Here is a 16,895-nt window from a genome sequence, read left to right as displayed (position 1 = left end):
ATGTGCCACTTGGCTGATGTGTGTAGTATTGGCAGCATGTGTTAGAGAGTGGACAGTATGTATGGGATGTGTGCAGTACAGATTTGCAGGTGTAAATTTATGAACCTGGTGGAGGTGCACTGTCTGCATGTACGTGCATAGTGGACACATGGGCAGGGTGACATGCCCTGTATTACACAGTGTTAACACTCCATAGTTTCTATTGGTGGCCAGTATGCATTGTGCTACACACATTTTGGAACTTGGGTACACGTGTGTATGACAAGATTTGACACTGTGCTGTGGGTGATACTGTTACTATCTGTCATTGGATTGCATTCTGGTAGTATACATAACCTGAGCAGCCTGACCATAAACAATTGTTACATGATGTCTTGACAACTGACACACAGATGTAGGACACACAGTAACATTTGGATCCTTCAGGTACTATACTATGCCAGTAACCAGTGGTATTCACCTGCACTCATTCCTGGGACCACTCCTGTTTGGCATATAGCTCTCTTAGGTACAAGCAAACACAGTAGGGATATGTCCGTCCACGTTTGGAAATGCATACTGTGGCCTATAATGCATTCTCCAGATGACACACACATCCTCCACAAGGGTATCATACAGACAGATACCTGTTGTCAAACCCATGTTGTAAAGCTATAAACCAACTAAAGCATAGTCATACACTTTGACAAAACATAGTATCCCCACAGTACCACATAGGTAGTAGCCCCCAACATGTTGAACAGGTACCGATGTGTACATACAGCCAAGTGTTACATAGCCTCTCCTTTGCTAATCACATTTCCAAAGGTATTTTGAAATCCCTCGGTGGATCACATAAGCAATAAGGGCTCTGCATGCATATCCACAAAGGTTGTTGTACACCTATTATGAATAGCCATCATTGACAGACTTTGCTGCATTTGAACAGGTCTGAAATATACCTCAGGCATAAACCCTCACTCACACTATTCAATAGAAACCGTAATGGGTGTGTGTGACATGGATGACCTAGGCCAGGGATCACTGCAGTGGCTGGGCTTGTCACAAGCATACAGATGTGACCTAAGGTCTGGAAAGTGGCAGCACACTCTGGCAAAGATAACAGATGTGTTCATGGAGAAAGCAGGGTTCCCACCTATGAAATAATTGAGGTCACATGTAAGTATATGTATTTGCCACACAGCTACCTGACATGTGCAATGCACATACTGTTGTCATAGTGATATGTCATACAGTACTAAATGCAAAACCCACAACACATTGACCAACAGTGTCACACACATAGAACACTCACACAGTGCAGGATTCAAACCCCTAACTAATTTATGATAATAGAGCAGTACACATTAAGATGATGTGCTATACACATTACTAGATCTCTTTTCCACATGTATATTTGTAGGATGGTGACATCATCAGACTTGACAAAGATAAGTATACAACTTTTAAGGTGTTTTAGTAGTCTCCAAAATGAGTGCTCCTCTTCCAGGAGATCACAGACCAACACACACAGTAGTTAAGTGCAGGATTCAAACCCCTAACAACTGCCTTTTACCCCTGTTTCTTCCTCTTCTAACCATACTTCCAAACATTTAAATACTTACTCTTGTAATTAAGACTGACACTATTTAAACTCTAATACACTTATTGTTTAAATCCTTTAAACTGATGTGAACTATTGTACATAATAATTACTGTATTATATCTGTTTTAGCTTTCTTAAGCTATATTATGTTCACTGTACTTTTCTTCAGTGTTTTGATCTCTGATATGTTATAACTACCTGTTTCATTTGGTTTATTAATCCTAATTAACATGTAACAATATTTTTACATACTTGTATATCTGTGCGGAGCTTTTCTCCCCAGGCCTCTACTGAAAATGGATATATATCCAGCTAGACTAGCCCAGTTAACAAATGTAAAATAAATAAATAAATAAAACTGCTTTATGATATTAGTGGAGTAAGCATTAACACAATGTGCTTTACACATTACTGGGAGTTTTTTTTTTCACAGGCATGTTTGTAGCATGGTGACATCACCAGACTTGACAAAGATGAGTATACCACTTTTAAGGTGTTTTAGTAATGTCCAAAAAGAGTGCTCCTCTTCCCGGAGATCACAGACAAACACACACAGTAGTTAAGTGGAGGATTCAAACCCCTAACTAACTACTTTATGATATTAATAGAGTACGCATTAACACAATGCGCTTTACACATTACTTGGAGGTTTTTTTTCCACAGGTATGTTTGTAGTATGGTGACATCATCAGACTTGACAAAGATGAGCATACCACTTTTAAGGTGTTTTAGTAGTCTCCAAAAAGGTTGTTTTTCTCCTAGGAAATCACAGACAAACACACACACAGTAGTCAATTGCAAGATTCAAACCCCTAGCTAACTACTTTATGATACTAGAGAAGTACGCATCAACACGACACGCTACACACATTACTGGGAGCTTTTTTTTTCCACAGGTATATTTGTAGCATGGTGACATCATCAGACTTGACAAAGATGAGTATACCACTTTTAAGGTGTTTTAGTAGTCTCCAAAAAAGGTTGCTCCTCTCCAAGGAAATCACACACAAACACAATTGTTAAGTGCAGGATTCAAACCCCTATTTAACTACCTTATGATATTAGAGGCGCACGCATTAACATGACATGCTATCCATATTACTAGGGACTTTCCTTTCATTGGGTATATTTGTAGGATGGTGACATCATCAGACTTGACAAAGATAAGTATACCACTTTTAAGGTGTTTTAGTAGTCTCCAAAAAGTTTACTCCTCTCCAAGGAGATACACACAACCACTTGTCAAGTGCAGGATTCAAACCCCTACTTAATGACACTAGAGGAGTATGTATTTACACAACGTGCTATACACATTACTGCAAGTTCTCCTTTCACCAGGTATATTTGTAGGATAGTGACATCATCAGACTAGACAAAGTGGGTTACATTAGGAGACATTAGGTGGGCTACATAGAAGGAATTTCTAAACACTTTGGCCATGTGATCATCAAAGGAGAGTTTACTATCTACCTGGGTCCCCAGGGCCATAATTACTTTCTCCGTACATACTGGATTACCACCTATGTGGTAATTTGTGTGCACTTTGTTTTATCCAAAGGGGATGACTATGCATTCTTTGGCATTCTGCTTGAGGGCATTGTTTTGACACCAGGTATCTGTCTCTGTAAGACCCTTCTGGAGGATGTCTGTGAGAGCAGTAGAGTCGATTATGGACCACAGTTAGCAGTCATCTGCAAACTTGTTCAGCCATACTCCTCCCATGCTTGCCTGTACCTCTTAGCAGTATCTACTGAACAGGTGGAGTCCCAGGACCAAGACCTGTGGGATGTCATTTGTGACTGGTTTAGAGTCAGACATGGCACCTGCAACTCTGAACATGTGTGTTTGATCTGTGAGCCAGTTGGCCACCCATTCTGTGACATAGCTGTTAATGTTCAAGCTGGTAAGCTTGCCCATGATGACAGAGTAGGGAATGGTGTTGAAAGTCCTTAGTGAGGTCCAGGTGGGCTGTATGGACTACTTTCACCTCCATCCATTTCCTTGGTAACTGTTTCAAATAGGTCAACTAGGTTTAGGAGGCAGGATCTGCCTTTAACAAAGCCAAATTGGGTAGAGTCCAGTGTGTGGAGGTCCCCAATGTCTCTGTTTATGGGTTCCATGATAATTTGCTCCATAGCTTTGCAGACCAGGCTGAGTAGACCTATAGGGCAATGGTTTCCAGGTTCTGTTGTGGCACCCCCTTTGTGGAGCTGGATGAATGTTGGTGCATGCCATTCTTTGGGTACATAGCCTGTGGTAAGGTTGCGTCTGGACAGTGAATGTAGGTAAGGGTGTAGTTTCTTTTGGGACTGGTGTAAGATGCAGCCTGGGACACCATCCAGTCCCATTGATGCTGTGTTCTTAGCTTTGGAGAGGGCTGTCTTTACCTGCATGTCCATGAAGTCTGGGGCTCTGCATTCTTCTGGGATGGACACAGGCCCTTTTGGGGGAGATGGGGTGAGTTTGCACTGAACTTGTCCTCCAGAATGTGGGCAATGTAAGTTGGTTCAGTGTATTTCTTGCCATTTTTCAGTAGCTGACAGCATATTTGGAAGTTGCCACCTAAATGTTTGGTATAGCTAATGACAGCTTTGTGGTTGTTATTCTGACATTCCTTGGCAATTTGTCTTTAGAAACTGGCCTTGGATTATTTTATGAGCGATCATTGTGTCTTCCTAATAATGATCAGTGATGCCTTTCCTTTTGTGAAGTTTGCTCTATCATGTGTTTGTTTCCTCCTTCTGTTGTATAGCTTATTTATGGGCAACATCCACCAGATTGGTTTCTTATTTTTGGAGGAGTGCATCTTGGTTTTATTTGGGATGTCTCGATTCATGCATCCCTGTAGTTGCTCATAGAATGCACTTGTAAATGATTTGGCAGATTGTATAGCATTATCCTATAGCAAAGGTGCTTTGGAACTTTCCACTTTGGTCTTGGGAAGTGTGCAGTTTGCTTTTGAAAACAGGACAGAACCCAAGACTGGACCCTGTGGTGCTGCACTCATCACTGGTCCAAAGTCATACTTTGAGTCTGCTACTTTCACAGTGTGTGTACTGTCAGTAAGCCAGTTGTCAACCCATCTTTTGACATAGCAATTTATACCTAGTTTAGTGGATTTATCTATAATTCCAGAGTGTGGGATGGTGTTGAAAGCCGTGGCAAGATCTACATAGGCTATGCGAACCACCTTACCCTTGTCTACGGTTCTGGTGACTGCTTCAATGTCATCTATCAGGTTTAGGAGACATGATCTGCATTTTACAAACCCAACATGGTTGTGGTCCAGAGGTTGGAGATCACCAATGTCTTTTTTTATAAGTTGTATGATGATACATTCCATGGCCTTGAAGAGCAGGCTCATCAGGCTAATGAGGCGCTAGTTCCTGGGATCTGTGGTGTCTCTACCCTTGTGTTGTGGGATAACCGTCGCTGTGCACCATTCAGCAGGCACAAAGACTGAGGTGAGGCTATGACTGAACATGGTACATCAGTGTGGTGCCTGTTTGTTCTGTAGTTTGTGTAGAACACAGCCTGGGAAGTTATCTGGTCCCATGGATGCTGTAATACTGGCTTTGGAGAGTGTTTTTTACCTGTGCAGCTGTGATGACAGCAACTTTGCAGTCTTCCATTATAGAGATGTGCTCTTTCATGGGTGAGAGGGGGGTAAAGTAAACACTGATCCTATCTGCCAGGATGTTGGCAATATCAGTTGGGTCTGTATATTTAGTGCCATTGAGCTGTAACTCAGAGCAGATCTGAGTGTTGCCATGACATGGACCTGTCTGTTGGGCAGAGATCTCCTGAGTAGACAGTATGCAACAGAGTACAGATTGAGTTAAATTCAGTCTTGTTGCATGGGGCAACTGTTTGAGGCCAGTAATCCTCTTGTTGAGGTACTTCAGTGGTCTTTCCAGCTGCTGAAGGTGCCTAGTCAGATTCATCGCAAGTGTGTTGTGGTACTCTGTGACAGGTCTGATGACTGATGAGTAGAGGGAACCTCCTTTGACCTACATGCAAAGACCTTGGCAATTTGTGGGAACACATAGCATGATGTTTTGACCACTTTGTGAATGTGTTTCTGGAAGTAGAGATGACTATCCACATTTGTCCATAGATCCCTTATTATCACCTCCATATTTAGGGTGTTGGCACCTATGTGGTATTTGTATGACTGTAGCTCAAGGCTATAATTTTGACACCACATCTGTCTGACTGAGACCCTTTTTAAGGATGTCTCTGTTGTCCCAAACATCGATTTTGACAACTTTTTGGCAGTCATCCACAAACTTTGCTAAACTTAGCCCTCGTGTGTTTGACTGTATTTCTGAAAGGTATACATCAGACAGGACGGGTCCCAGGACTGAGCCATGGGGGACAGCAGCTGTTACCAGCTTGTATAGGAGACCACAATTATTACCTTGTGTGATTTATCTGTGCCCCAGTTGGCAATCCATCAGATGACAGACATATTTATGCACAGGTTGTTGATTCTGTGGATACAACATGTGTCTGGGATGTTGGCAAAGGGCTTTTCAAGGTCTATGTGGGACGTGTGTAGCTCATTTCATTGATGTATGTCCTGCATGACTGCCTTGAAAACAGTGTAGCAGGTTTGGGAACCATGATCTGCCCATGACCAAACTGAAATTGGTAGGGTTGGGTGTTTGTAGGCTCCCAATAGCTCTGTTTATGAGTTCCATCATGATGGACTCCATGGCCTTGCAGATCAGACTTAATAGACTTATAAGACAATAGTTCCCATGGTCTGTTGTGCACCAACACTTGCGGAGTGTGCCAAATGTTGCTGTAACACATTCAACAGTTTCATATCCTGTACAGAGGGTGAGGCTCAACAGACTGTTCAGTTGCAGGGTCTGTTTGTTCTGGAGTTCACTTATGACACAGCTAGGGAAACAATGTAATCCCATAGATGCCATGTTTTCAGGTTTGGAAGGAGCTGTTTACCTATTCTATATGTGATATCTGTGGATCACATTCTCCGGGTATGATGATAGGGCCTTTTGTCAGTGAGAGGGGAGTTTGCATGTATGAGCCTGTCTGACAGGATGTTGGCAATGTCAGTCATTTACAGTTTGCACTGACTCAGAACATAGTGGAAGGAAGTGTCATGGTTCTCTATGGACTCCTTCACAGATTATTTTACCAGAACATGGATTGGATAATATTTGGAGTGCACATTGTTTATTGATGATACTGATTGCAGGTTTATTGATCTTCTTTGCTTTTTCACTTTCTATGAACAACTTAAGTACTTGTGATACATAGTTTGATTATGACAGGGTTCCAATATATTATATGCGTCTGTTTTCAAATAACTGTGTGCACAAGGCAGGATTGGTGAATAGTGACAGGTTCCTGGAATAAAACATGCAACTGCCAGATATGTGTGACCCACTGCTGTACTCAGACATGTCCTGGTGTGTGAGCATGCCCAGTATGACCTTTCAGTATGTTATTGCCTGACATTTGCTTTGTTTATTTAAGTGTGTGAGCATGCCCAGTATGACCTTTCAGTGTGTTGCTGAATGAAATCCACTACATTTGTTGAACTGTGTGAGCACGCCCGGTATAGACATTTATACTATATGTGTGTGGAAAATCAAGTTATATTTTTACTGCAGGGCTCACCTTTGTGTCATAAATCAATAGGGATCATGCTGTGCCTGCAGGGCTTCCATGAGACACTTTCCATAGACTTATCAACATTTCTACATATGGGGGGGCAGCTATTCTTTGTACATTTCTACCCGGGGGCACACCTGATTGTTACTGTGGGTGTACATAGGATGAGGGGTTCACCTGACACTTATACACATTTGCTAGGCCTGCACTGCTATGTAAGGTACACCATTTCAGTCTGTAATGTTGCCTATCGTACTGGCTTGAGGCATACTACTGTACTACAGATCTTAGCGTCCAATGTCACGTATATTAGATTGCGACTTCATAGCCTATCCAACCCACATCACACCGCCTGGCCTACTGTTCTCTGTCTGCATAGGCCTGTGGGGGAGGTCACCCATATGCCTCTTTAGGGGCGTGATACAGCATTTCTTTGTGTTTGTATTAGTGTACAATTGTTCTGCTGTGTCTGTGCCAGCAAAATGCTGTCATGACTTAGTGGTTCAGTACTGTGACTATAGTGCACAGTATCCTGGGTTCGAGCCCTGTCACTGCTTTTTATTTTCATGCTGGGCAGACCAGACTGCTTAAGGAACAGTAAAGCAAATATGAGCACATTTACCTGACTTTGCCCAACTGTGCCTGACTTTGCCAGACCTTGCCCAACATTGCTCAACATTGGCCAATGTTGCGCTAGTTAGCGCGGGCAATTTTGTTTACATATACTAAATAGTGGTAAAAGCTGCTTAGCACTGCTTTATATTGCTTTAAACATGGAAATCATGCCTCAGGTGGTGCTGCAGGGCTGCCTATGTCAGATGCACATAGTACACTCCCTATACATGTTTGAAAATAGGTAGTGTCAAGTTAGGCATCCCTTTTATTTTATGTGCGAGTCAGTGAGAGGTCTCATTTCAGGGTTCCTACTGAGCCAGTGTATGTGCTATGTGTTGCCTCTTTGCCAAGTTTAAGGCATACTGGCATGCCTCCTTCTGCCTACTGGGGCAGGCTCAGGTTGTTCCTCCTCCGAGTCATGCTCTGCCTGTGATGGCCTTGGCAATGGTGGGGGGGCTGTTTGGCCCTGCCCCATGCTGTTCCTGCTGCAGCTGTTTTCGAAGAATCATATTGTGTAGCATGGCACATACCATGTAGTTGGTGAGTACTGCAAGGCTCCACCAGATGTGTCCAGGCACTGGAACCATGACTTGAGCATCCCAAACACATGCTCAATTACATTTCGTGTTTGTGCGTGTGCCTCATTATGGAGTTCTTGTTCAGGTGTGTGTGCATTTCTGATGGGTGTCATCAGCCACGGCTCCAGTGCGTATCCAGCATCCCCCACTAGGTGACCGTCAAGGGATGTCCCCATTGGAAATGTCTGATACAGCTGCGTCAGATGCCAGATATGGGAATCATGGTAGCTTCCAGGGCAGCCAGCACACACATTCAGTATTATGCCCTGGGCATTGCACATGACCTGGCAGTTGATGGAGGGGAAGCCCTTTTGGTTGATGTAGGCCCTACCCTGCTCACCATCTGGTGCTTTGATGTGTATGTGCATGCAGTCAATTGCATCCACTACCTCAGGGTATTCCGCTATTTGCTGGAAGAGACGCATATTGCTGGCCAATGCCTCATGGGAATTGGGGAAATATACATGATCACCAACATGTACTGACATGGCATTCAGGAACTGGTGCAGTACCCTGGATGCTGATGCCTGTGAAATCCCCATCATATCACCAGTTGGTCTCTGGAAGGTACCTGTTGCTAGTATTCTTAGGCCAACACATACCTTGGTTTCCACTGGGATGGGTTCCCTTCTGTTGGTTCTGTGTGTGAGGTGTGGCCTGCAAAGCTCAACGATTTGCTGCAGGAGGTCTCTGTCCACTCTATAGCGCTCCACTATCTCCAGCTCATGTAGCCCCTGGTAGGTTACCCTGGGTCTGTACACTCTTCTCCATCTCCTCACTGTGGGTTGCTCAGCAGCATTTGCAATGGCACCATGTCAGCATCTTGCACATGTTGGTTTATAATAGCAATGGCAGCCCCTAACATTTTTTTGTCCGAGTTAAGCTTTTTAAGTTTTCACTCTTTGTATACTGCAGTGTTGCAGTGGTTTTGAGAAAAACATGGGGGAATGTTGTTTGCAGAGTTTTAAGTGCTGGGCTGGGCTAGTGTACTGCCTGTGTAATTGGCTGATTCTGATTTATTTCACCTGGCAGGTCTGCTAGTTCTCCTTGGTTAACTTCCTACTACTTCTTTTCCTTCCTTTTCCCTTTCTGTTTCCACAAGGGGCAGTGCTGCGCAAACAAGCGCAAACACATGCACACGAGCACATATGCATGCACACGTGCGTACACAGGCTTACACAGGCTTACACAGGCTTAGACGGGTGCACACATGCACACACAGTCTTACATAGGCTTACAGGCGAGCAGATGCGCGCACATGGTGTAAGCACGTTTGCAAGAAATTTCAGATATATCCACGACGTACACCTTCAGTTTCTGGGTTTCAGCTAGGACAACTGTAGACACACCTCTTCCAATCTGGAGCAACTCAGAGCAAATACAAGCCACTCTGCTCCAATAAGCTTACAGTCTTTCACACATTCCCCCTCATGATGTCACCTATATTCTATTCTACTACTCCCCCACTCCTACACTTACACTCTGGGGACATGGCTCACATGCCAGGGAAAATTGGGATTCACTATCCTTATCCTCATTTGCATAGGATTGCCTACTAATGCTTGGTTACATCTGTCAAACTGAGCTTCCCCCCTTAGCAACCACTACTCAGCAGCCATGTTGTCTCCAGCCTGCCATTCACCTGCATGGCAGAATGATATTTTTAATAAGAATGCCTATTTTTGGCTATTTTTTATTTATTTTCTGGTTTTTAAAGTGCCACACGTTTGCGCGGCACTGTGCTATGCTTAAACATCGGAGATCGGGGAAAATAAAAATTGATTTTTATTAATTTTCAACCTATAAAAATGCCAATGGCCTTATATTTGGCCATTGGCATGCTTCCTCAACTGGATGCATCCTTTATTTGGAGCTGTCATAGCTCCGTTTAGCTATTTGCAGAACAGTACTCCGTTACCAACTGAGTACATTTCTGCAAATAACTGCACTCTTCTCCAGACAGGTTAGTCTTACCTGGATCACAAATTTACCTCATTTGCATAGCTTTCAGCAGCAAATGAGGTAATTTGCATATCATAACACTGTCCGTGCAAGAGTAGTTTTAGGAGTTCTCATGCACGCCCCTACCGGCTATTGCTGAATCGCTCGGCAGACATATTGCCTGTCTGAATTCTTACTCTACTCCTAGACTCTGTGCAAGCCTTCATGAATCCGGCCCTCTATCTATCTCTTGATTAAATTTGGCAAACATTTCAGTGGTGTTGTTTAGTAGCTATACCCTGGAGGCATACATGACTTAGTAAATGTTAATCCTGTGAAAACATAAATGATTCCGCTATTTCTATGAAAGTCTCTCCTTTTTGTACATTAGGGTTTCTAGAATTTAAAAAATAGACTGGGATTGTATTTTAAAAATAAAGGAGATAAAATACATATGGTTCCCATACAACTGACATGTAGCATCAATCTTACTTCATTTCAAACATTCCTTTTCTTTAGGGATGTTAATAAATGCTCTTTTGTTTCTTGATTTTTCACTGCCATACTGTACCTCACTTCAGCACCCATTAGTGGTTAGCCTCAAAGCAGTGATTCATATTTGTATGTTACAGGTGGTTGTAGGTATTAGAGAACACATTGCAGAACACTGCAAAACATCTTAAGGACGTGGCTTGAAAAGGTTTACTAAAAATGAAAATGATCCACTAAGATAATTCTTACTTCGAAATATCTAACATTAAGTGACAGGCATTCGATTCCTTTTTAAATGAGCTCAATGAATATGCTGAACTTTGCTAAGACATGTTAGACATTTCTTGATTCTTTTTTAAATTTTATAATTGTGTGTCCAAGAGGTTTTCCCGTTCGATTTTCAGCTGGAGTGCGGGGAGTGCTTTCTGTGTGGAGTCTGCATGTCCTCCCCTCGGTTGGGTGGGCATTCGAAAGGCATGCATAAATGGGCATGCCTTTGTTGAAGGTTGAACGTCGAGCTGGCACCTCGGCGTTCGTGAATATCTATTGCCAATCATTAGTGAATTGGAGTTCCGCTGTGGCGACCCCTAACTGGGAAAAGCCGAAAGACAACAACATCATTGTGTGTCCTTTAGTTCTGCATAATTTTTTCTGCTCTTTTAAAAGGTTTTACCTCTAGCATGGTTATATCAGTACAGCATAAGACAGTGTTGTTATTACTGTTAATATTTTTCAAAGTATATTTTATTGATTTTAAGCAGAGATGAATAATGAATCTCAGTGCTCATAATACATCTTAGATGAAAAGTACAGATGTGTTCTTGTTGGTGCCTTATCACATGCAAATCAAACAAATTATTCTCAGAACATGAGAATGTGAAGGCCAAACATTGCTATCACATCTATTTAGGTTTATAGACTTATAGGTTCATAGGTTCTACTAGTCTGTAGATCTGTGAATATCTTAAGCCTAATTTTGCATTCTTATGGTAGTTTTAGACCTTATGGTTTGCTCACAAATAATGCAGAGGCAAGCAGAGGAAGAAATATTGGGACATTTACTTACGGCACCTCTACATGAGAGACATTGTTAAATATGAGTGGTTTTGTATTTACTCATCCATTCATCCAAATTATGTCTAAACAGAGTAAGAGAAATATTTCAATTTTGTGGAATGGAAGACAGTTTTATAGAAGAGGAATTCTCTGTGATACACAACTGCTCCTCCAACATTTTCTATTGATGTTGCAAAAGCAAGATTAAGATCCCTAGAGTAGATGTTTATCCTACCACTGGACTTGCAAATGTGTAATAGTTCTAACATGATAGGGTTTGTTGAGGCTCTGTATGCAAGTCAGAAGTTGCCCCTTAGTATAGTAGTCTGTATGATACAGAGTAGAGGAACAAGGCAATGAGATGGTCTGCATAGTTTTTGTGATTTAGGCCTGTGATTTTTATTAGTGAGAGGCACTGTGGTCAGTCTATTTGGGACAAGTGTTTGGGCAGGTACATAATGAATGGGGTATTATATTAATTTGTAGGCCTGATGAGAGGTGAGTACAATGGAATGGTTACATTGCTGGACCTGAAACCCATACCATTAGATATAAGGTGTGTGATGACAATGGACATCCTTACAAAAGTTGATTTTTGCCATATGTTTCCAGATTCCTGGCTATGGGATCAACATTCAGGGGTGTGTGGCAATGTGATATTTACATGGGAAGTCATTCTTACTGATGGATACAAGTATACATTTCTTGTTATCTAGTTTTATTCTGTGGTTTTGACACCCAATGTTACTGTGGTAAAGACCCTCTCAGAGGATTTTGGAGTCCTCTGGGGGAGCTTATGTCAAGCTTTTTGAAGGTCCACCTCAATTTTGTGGATTTTATTTGTGAGATAATTTGATATTCAATGAGTTACATAAGAATATACACTTAACTGAGAAAGTTTATCTGTGATGTTTGATTTTAGGATGATGCTGAATGGCTGTGCTTGGTCTGCATATGTAGTGTTTATTAAGTTGCCATAGTCAATTGCTTCATTAACCTTCTTGAAGAAGATGATCAGGTTAAGTAGGCAAGATCTGCCCTTGATAAATCTGAACTGTCTTTGTTCAAGAGTTTGTAGGTTACTTATGCCCTTATTTATTGATATCATAGTGATTCTTTCCATAGCCTTACAGATTAAGCTGGTCTGGATTATGGGTCTATAATTACCCAGGTCTATTGCCACCCCAACTTTGTTTAAGGGGATGAGTGTTACTGTCCTCCATGCATCTGTCATGAAGCCTGTTTGGAGGCTGATATTGAATAATCTCTGTAGAGGGTTCTGAAAGCTCATGGTTTAGGCTGGCCAATGGACAACTTGTTATGTTATCTGGCCACACAGAAATAGTGTTATTTGCCTTGGAAAGATCTTGGGAAACCAGAGGGATGTATATGCTGGTATGGAATTTGGAAATATAGGAAGGAAGAAGGTCTGTAGTCCGTACTAAATTTGAATGCTAGCAAATTGGTTATGTCCTCTGGGTCTGTGTATGTAATATCTTTTCCTAGTAACTGTGCCATTCTGGACATTGTTTCTGAGATTTCTAACATAGCTAAAAAAGGGTTTGTAGTTATCATTCACCTGGGTGTCTATTTTTACATCCTATCTGGTTTATAATGATTTGATCAGGAAAGGGTTTTTGAATGTAACATGTCATAACTCAGTTTTAGTAGAATAGTCCTGACATAATCTCCGAACATAATAGTATTGGAAGATTTTTCCATCTTCAGTGTTTAAGTGACTGTAAATAATCTGTTGTCTAATTTGACCTAGGAGGAAGTTAATTGGTGGAAAACACAGATGTCCCATATTGGTAAGGATCAAATCCAGAATTTTTTTACCTCCAGGTTGGGGTGTGGACAAACTGATCCAAAGTGTTTGCATTGAGGAAGTTCAAAATTTCTGCCACACACGTTTGAAGATGCAAAAGTCTTTCAGTTAATTGGGAGTTAGCTGAAGTTTAATAATAGAACAGTATTTTGATTAATGCACAGGGTCTCTGTAAAGGTAAAGTAGGAGGAAAGGACAGAGGGAGACATAGGGGGTCCTACAATTAACTATGATATGATATGATATGATCAGTGTTGTTGTAAATAGTAAGTTGAATGCATAGATGATGAAAGTTGTTATCTTGTTTAATGAGTCTGTATATGATTTTTTATGAATATGTAGGCACTACTTCTTTTACTGGCTTCATCTAGTATGGTGGGTATTAAGATGTGGTAGGCATTGAAACCCTGTACTGATAGAATTCTCCTGATCTTAAACCAGGTGTCAAAATACAATGCATATATTAGTGCTTTCTAAAGGTAAGAAGTGCTTTTAGGGAGTGGAGTCTTTTTTTTTCTTTGTAGTGTGTGTGTGTGTGTGTGTGTGTGTGTGTGTGTGTGTGTGTGTGTGTGTGTGTGTGTGTGTGTGTGTGTGTGTGTGTGTGTATGTGTGTTTGTGTGTATTGTACTCCCTTGGAATGACACCAGAACCTAAGCCAGTTGTTTATATTGCAGCGTCATACATCTCTCACATACTGTGTCAGTTTTTTATTATGTAGAAGGGGGTTGTGAGTAAACATGAGGCAACTGCTACATTGTCTCAGGATGCCCATTTCAACCAAGCTGATTACAGAGATGGTTGGAAACTGCAAATCCATGTTGCAAACTCATTATTCTGGGCTTTAGGGGGAGTACTGCTTATGAGACTTGGATATGATTAGTATTTATGAGGTTTGTCTATGATGTGTGGAGTAGATTTCTGGAGTTGCTATCCCATTAACAGTTCCCGGCAATAGAAAAGCAATACAAATAAATACACTTCCTCTTTGCTGTTTAATTACATACAATATAACAAATATGCAGGCATTGATGCCAGTCATGTCAGTCCATGAATATACCAGAGTCCGTTTTTCCATCTCAAATTAATAGAATAAAAATTGCCTATGTTTATCTCTCTTCAAGAGGTGGACTACAAACAGGTAGAATATCCCTCACAACAGAACTGTAGCATGCAAACTTATACAAAGGAAAAAGGTATACTATTGATCATTGTGGTGCTGCGGTAGCATTGTCGCCTCACAGTAAGATGCTGTCTGGTTCGATTCTCAGCTTCTTCTGCGTGGAGACATTCCTGAATGGGCGTACCTTCATTGAAGGTTGTGCATCAGGGCTGGTAACTCGGCATGTAACAATCAACTACCAATCATTAGCAGACCGGAGTTCTGCTGTGGCGACCCCTAAAAGCCGAAAGACACAACAACAACAACATTGATCATTGCTCTGTAAATGCTACAAACCACACACAGCTCCAAGATGACCTATTCCTACATTATGTCTCCTATAATTCCATAAACTATAGCATCAACATGATAACTAAAACCTCTTATATTTGATACAGCAGTCTTTTCTTCTCAATCATGAGTCAAAACTATTGCTTTCTAACACCCCCCTTAGAGTCCCAAGGGCAAACTTTAGCTATTACATAGAATGTAGACAATGGCTATAACTATTCCATAAGTCTGCACTTGTACCCAGTAGCAATGATTTAATTCCTCACATCAGACATCAAAAATGTTGTTATCAATCCAGATGACCTAAAACAAATGCTCCCCATTTCCTTTTCTTCTCACTTTATCAGCATATCTCGTGACTTCATCATCACTTTCCCAAACTTCTGTCTTCTCACTCTTTGACCTGCCTTCTGCATGCACACTCTTACTTCCTGTGGATCTATGGGCAATTCTCTGGGCTATTTCAATGTGCAGCCATCTTCCTTTGGTAATTACTGCTGTTAACTGGATTTCACCCTTATGTCTCATATACACCTATTACCCTTTGTTTCTTTGATACCAATTAATTTCTGCATTAAATCTTATTTGGTAGCCTCCTACACATCTCTCACAAACTTGTGACAACAAACATACACCCACAACATATACATAATTCCAAACTTTCCTTGGAGTCTTATACAACATACTGTATGAAGCACTCTAAAGTGCAATTCAGAAACTGGATCATTTCCTGTGAGTTTCCTAGCTACCTCTCAGCTTTCTTTACAAATCTTATCTTCACTCCTCTCTTTATTCTCCCTTATCCATCTCTGTGTTTTCTTCCTATGTCCTTATAAAACATTACTGTCCTATGCTTTGTCCAACCCATTGGCCAACTTTTGACAGTCAACAGGTTTTCTCTCTCCCTATAAACACTATTATGTTTCTGATATATTCCTTCTAATTGCTATTGAACAATAGAGAAAGAATCCTACATATGCACTGGACATTTCTCCTTAATTCTGAAAATCTAACAACAAACCTGTATCGTCAATCAAGGCTTCCAGAAAATATAATTACAACTGCCTCACATATTGTACCTTGAAAAGATTTATTTACACTGTCTTTTGACACTGTTTTCTCTTAAATTAATTATTAAAAGCAGTACTATAAGCAAAACAAGTTTCCTTACCTCAGTAGTACAAATACTGAATGAAGACTCTTTCCAGACCATCTGTTCAACAGATGACTAACTCTCTTTTAATGGCTCCAGGTTTGCCTTCTTTATATTCTCAGTGGTACAGAAATTGACTTGAAATAGAAACACCCATACAGCAGACCACAGTAACCTTAAATCTCCCGTACCTTCACTTCTCCCAATCTTTACAGCAAGAGATTTCTTAAGATGACATCCTAAAACATTTTTCTGACTAAAATGATTTGAACTGCATAAAACATCTGATAACATCCAATGAACATCTTCCAGTAGTAGCGGTCAATCATTTGCTAATAATGTAATACTATTTCTGCTCCTATTGTTCCCCCAGCTACCTTGATACATCCTAACTCTCAGAGCTAATTTCTCCATGACAGAAAAAACAATGTCAGGGAGAGGTGAAAGCACTGTCTTATTTTTTCATTATAGAGATATTGAGTCCAATAACTATTGTTAATCTTGTCTTCATCAACCCCCTTTTCCCCATTTTTACATGGAGTCAGGGTGCC

This window comes from Protopterus annectens, chromosome 5.part0 (genome assembly GCF_019279795.1).
Source record: "Protopterus annectens isolate FY-2018-M chromosome 5.part0, PAN1.0, whole genome shotgun sequence".
NCBI lineage: Eukaryota > Metazoa > Chordata > Ceratodontiformes > Protopteridae > Protopterus > Protopterus annectens.
The sequence above is the reverse complement of the archived record's forward strand: the minus strand, read 5'-3'. Positions refer to the sequence as shown.